Source organism: Strongylocentrotus purpuratus, unplaced genomic scaffold (genome assembly GCF_000002235.5).
Source record: "Strongylocentrotus purpuratus isolate Spur 01 unplaced genomic scaffold, Spur_5.0 spur5_scaffold_3, whole genome shotgun sequence".
Lineage (NCBI taxonomy): Eukaryota > Metazoa > Echinodermata > Echinoidea > Camarodonta > Strongylocentrotidae > Strongylocentrotus > Strongylocentrotus purpuratus.
The window spans coordinates 33,193,946-33,199,945 of NW_022145609.1; positions in this window are offsets into that span (position 1 = coordinate 33,193,946).

The following is a 6,000-nucleotide window of genomic DNA, read 5'->3' on the forward strand; positions in this document are numbered from 1 at the left end:
CATCAACGGAGCAGAATAAAATGTTAACGTTTTCTCTCAAAATGCAATTACATCAAGACTATAAAAAAAAACTAACCATCATAATTTTGATCTGAGGGGAAGGCTGCATTTTTGCCTAAACCCATCTTTAAACATTTAAAAATATGTGTTTAATAATGATAATGGTGGCTTCTTATATAGCGCACATGTCCGTCACGTCATGACGCTCCTAATTGTGATGTAAAGGAAGATTTTTTAATTTCCTTCTTTCAATGTTACTTGTTTAGTTTGTTTTGTATATATTTGAAAACAGAGACAATTTTGTATTATAATATTTCATGAATAAAGTTTGCAAAGCCTTATTTCTTATCGTTTCATCAAATGAAACAGAATAAATTATTTTTCCTATACATTAAAAAACATAAAATGGGCCTTATCTATAAATAAACTATGGACACCTGAATCTTCTCTGTATAAATGTATATATTGTACATCATGATAATTCATTATAAAATTTAGTCTAAGGGGATACTGTTCTGCATATAAAGCCTTTTGGTATTTTAGATATTAAAGATAAGTTTGTTATTGCATCATTGTAATTTGATGTTGGCAAAACCATATTAGTCTAGATGTACCACTTTAATGACGAAACAGAATAACATCTTCACATTTTCTTTTCAAACGCGAATGCATCGACAGTCTCCATCAAAACATAGATGTATAATCCAAATGGATGGCTGTTTTTCAAAAATGCTTCCCTTTTCTGTTTTTATGGGGTGGGTGTTGAGAAGATTATGTATTTTCATCATTTGGGATTAGTGTTTCAAAACCTTAATATCTCTGGTCTACCACTTCATTAACAAAGCAGAATAAAGTTGTCTTTTAAAATGCAAAACATCAACATTGCTCATCATGACATCCTTACAAATTGGTATACAAAGCTTAAAGATAAAGTTGAGTTCTGGTCATGCGATTGCATTGTGAAAGAAAAGGTGTGGAATGGATCAGAAAAAGTTGATCATGTAGCATGTAAGTATTGGTGTGTACTGCAAGGCTCTGGAGTCATCAAAATCATAATAAATTTGGCCCAGTCTTGGTAAAGTAGCAAGCACTGTACACAGAAAGATGTATATGGGACTCAGGGGCGGCGATCCCGGGGGACGTGGGACACGTGCCCTCCCCTCATTTTTTTTTTAGGGGGGATCGTTCCACCCCCCCCCCCCGTCAAAATGTGAAAAAGTGCCCCCCCCCCCAAAAAAAAAAAAATGTATAGCAAATACTAACTAAAGACTGCAACACACTGTCATGCTCTAGAGGGCCCAAGAATGCAGCGTTTAGAGAAATACAAATGCAAAAATCTTCTCACTCGGTCGCTTCGCTCCCTCGCATAATATCCTCCAAAATGTACAAGGAAGTACCAAGAAAATTGAAATGTGAAAACAGTATACTGCTTGTTTTTATACTAAAGTGTTGCTAAGGAACCTGTGAGGAGGTAGTTATACTTCCGTCACCTTCACCCCTCTCATTCACTATGCTCACTCGCAATTGCGTTCTGGTGGGGGGGGGGGGGGGGGGGGGGGCTTTGGGGGCAGTTCCTCCCAAATGAAATTAAAACGTGGTTTATTTCTAATTCGATACCAGTGATTTACAAATGTTGTTGAAATGGCATGATTTTTACCTGAGCTTCCGGGGGCTCTGCCCCCTAGACCCCACCAAGGGCCTTAAGGCGGGCCCCTGGTTGCTCATCTGACCGTAATTAAATGCCTAAAACGCGTGAGCTTTCAGGGGCTCTGCCCCCTGGACCCCACCAAGGGCCCTAAGGCGGCCCCTCGATGCTCTGATCGTAATTAAATGTCTAAAACGTTCCTAGGGCATGCGTAACATGTAAGAGTGGTGGTGACGCATATTTTGTTCTGCCCCCTCCCCCCCCCCCCCAAAAAAAAAGTTTTTGCTCATTACGCCACTGCTCCCTCGTCCCTCGTATTTCTTCCCCCCGTCATGAAAAGAAATCGCCGCCCCTGATGGGACTACACAAATGGTGTCGGGGGCCGGACACCTTGATTTCCTTATTTTTCTATGCTCATTACTCAGCCATTATACATTTTATACCAAAATTGTTTGGCAAATGACATTTATTTGTAATCTTGAACATTCAGTGTAAGTTTCGTTTGATTATGTGAGAATTTTTTTTTTTTTTTTTTTTACCAGAACTCAAGTTTATCTTTAAAGGGATTGAATTCCGTTGCAGAGGGCGCTACACAAAATAATTTGTTTGTGAGATAATGAAAAACTGAGTGTCAAGTTTGAAAGCACATACAATTTAAATGACAAAATTATCTTTGTTTGATCAAAATCGGTTCAGAGACGGCTGAAATATCCATAAATATAACGATTTCTAATACTTGTGTACCACCACAAATATTAGATAATTTGAAAAAGCCGTTGAAAAAACGAAATAGCGCCTTACGATGTATTTCAGTGAATGCCGATGTTGGCTTTTTTGTTGGCATTTTCGTGTTGGTTATATTGCTCACAACCAGCCGGCCCATGTATTGTTATTTTTAATTAAATAATTAATTAACCTTCACCGTATTTTTGTTGAAAGAGGAGCTGAATTGGTATGATCGTATTGGCTAAATTCCACACATTTTGGGGTCTAAAATTACCTTCATAGCAATTTTAGGTTCTGAAAGGGCACTAGAAATGTCATAGATAAGAATAAGAGCAATAACCATGCACTTTGAAGGCATTTGCGGTCTGAAAACAGAACTCAACTATCCCTTTAATAAGTCCAATTTTGTAATTTGATTATTTGATGTAAGCAAACCATATCAATCTATACTTAGCATTTCGTTAAACGAAACACATTTTCTTTCCAAACGTGAATGTATCAACGGTATCCATCAAAACATGCGTGTATAATCCGGAGGGGTAGCTGTTCTGCAAAATGCTTTAATTTCCTTTCTTTTTTCAGGGGTAGGTGTTGGGAAGATTATGTAATTTCGTAATCTGGAATTAGTGTTTTAAAACCTTAGTAATTCAGATTTATCACTTCATTAAACAAAACTGAGTAAAATTTTCTATTAAAATGCAAAACATCAAAACATAACATCATAACAAAAACTTCCTTTACACTTCTCTGCAATGTACAATTCTGCATTTTGTTGTTCAACCAATGGAAAAGGAATATCTGTTGTATGACATATAAATCAAATTAACATTGTTCAAATTGTTGTGTTTGTATACCAAGCTTCATAAGATTCAATTTTGTAGTTTGATATTTAGATGTTGGCAACACTTTTTAGTCCAGATGTACCACTTCATTATCATAACAGAAAAATATCTTCACAATTTCTTTCCAAACGCGAATGCATCGACAGTTTCCATCAAAACACACATGGATGGCTGTTTTTCAAAAATGCTTTAATTTTCCTTTCTTGTTTTCAGGGGTGAGAGTTGTGAAGATTATGTAATTTCATCATTGGGGATTAGTGTTTCAAAACCTTAATATCTCAGGTCTACCACTTCATTAACAAAGCAGAATAACATTTTCTTTTAAAATGCAAAACATCAACATTGCTCATCATAACATCATTACAAATTAGTATACAAAGCTTAATATTAAGTCCAATTTTGTAATTTGATATTCTAATGTTAGCAAGTTTATAGCAACACCATATCAATTTAAACTTACCCCTTCGTTAACGAAACACATTTTCTTTCCAAACGTGAACGTATCAACGGTGTCCATCAAAACATGCGTGTATAATCCCTGGCCTGTTTGTTTAGTCCACTTTTTATTTTAACGTCTCTCTAGAATTGTTCCCTTTTTTGTACAGAATCCTAAATATGCCACTTGTTATCAAGTTCACTTGATCAATTTCACAGAAGCAAATCGTTACCATATTATTATGCGATGTAGATAATGAAAGAAGAGTTCTTAAGCTGAAATAAATGAAGCAGGAATCCACAATTATAGGTTTGGAAGTATTAATGAATATTTTATTGCTTTATATACCTTAAAGGCAAAACAGAATCATGTAAATTGCAAAATATTTTCTCTGATACAGCTATCAATCAATGAAATTGTAGCTCACTATTGATAAATACCTATAGAGAGGTAGAGAAAATGATTGCAATCAAAATCTTCACACCTTAAAAACGAAATCACATTTCAAAATCTGTACACATTTGGCACTTATGGTACTGGTTTCGGAGGGGGAAAAGGACACTTTTTGATCAATACTTATTCAAAAGTTAATATCTTTTATCAAACTGATGCTTTTAAATCTATAAAGTCCGAAACTTGTGAAGTCCTTTTATATTTATTCCATTGAACTTGTACAAAAGACAGGTTTTTTGCACCCTTTTATGCCCAAGAGTGTTTAATGAAAGCAGGTAGCAGGTGTGATGCAAAATGACATTACTGCGCTCTCATTTGATTAGAGTTAAACAGTATGGTAGTGTGACCATAGTTCATGGGTGACCTAAGTTCATGCACAGAACCATATCTCCAGTTGCACCGATTTGACCCCAAGTCTAAAATGTTGCTGTTCAGTCGGTAATAATTGATCTAAATAGATTTGTGTTGAATTTGAAAAATTATGGATTGAATATCACATTCCTAATATTTTTTTTGCATTTCCCATAACTGTGGTCACCCAATCATACTTTAATGGGCTTTTATTTTGTCAATAAACGGGGACTTGTTCTTGATTTCATATCATTGAATTGCAAATATAATGTAAAAAGAACAAAAAACATTTTCAAAAATATTTCACACCCTTCAACTTTACGATGTACAACTCACAAACTGCTACAAGATGTAAATTTTGAGATAATGTTTTTTTTTAGTTCTTTGGTGTAATGAATTCTACAGCTCTTTTGAAACCATTTGGAAGATATGACCCAGTACAGAGAACTTGGAATGCAGAAAAAGTTATTTTGCAAAGCAATACATGTTTGTAATTACATATTTCATAACAACAGTCTTTTTCCCTTTTCAGGACTACACACCCTCAAGAAAGATTACCAAGAGTCCTTTTCAGGACTCCTCAATCCTCTCTCTCTCTCACATGCTGCATCCGCAAGCATACTGTATAAGTATATTTTTGTCAAGATATTTCAAAGACTTTCATTCATTCCCAAATGAAGGTAGGGAAAATATACAGGAAATTACTATTTATATCTCTACGACTCTACCTATTTCAAAGCCTAATAAAATGATAAAAAGCATTCAATCAGAGAAAAGATATATTTTAGATATTTAGATTTATAGAAAAATCAAATAATTGCATTTTTTTTGTCTACATATTAAAGGTAGGCTTTACTACTTCAGCAAGAAGGGATTAGACCGCCCAGCGAGCCAGCGAGGTTACTGTGACAGGTGGCTATCTCATTAACTCAGCTCTCATTTAACATAAGAAAAAGAGGATCATGGGGGACCAACAGGCATCGATTGGGGAAGTATTCTATATAGAGGGAGCAAGTAGGTACAAGTAGGACAGTGTGCCTTTAAAGGCCCACTGCACTACTTGTAGCTACTTGCGCCCTCTATGTAACAAACAATGCCTAATCGGTGACCATTGGTCCCCCATGATCCTCTTTTTCTTATGTTAACTGAGAGCTGAGTTGATGAGATAACCACTTGTCCAGTGACCTTGCAGGGCAGTCTAATCCCTCCTGTAAACTACGGCAGATAAGCTTTAATACTGTCACTGAGAAGAAATTAAGAAAAGAAGCTACCTACAAGATTATTACTTAAAGGGATCTGGTTACTTTATCTTAGATCCTTTAAAAAAATCCTTGATTTAGCTCATGCTGCAATGATAATTATAAACCTTAAGGTCAGTCAAGAACCCCTTGACTTTTACAAGCCGATCGCCTGTCTGATTATCAAGATATTTATGATTGAAAATCAAAATCACGTTTTGCGTTTGCCAAACGGTTTTCATAACACTACAGTCTAATTGGGAAAACGAGTATGGTAAAACTGGTCACTCAAAAGTTTTTACTTTTTTG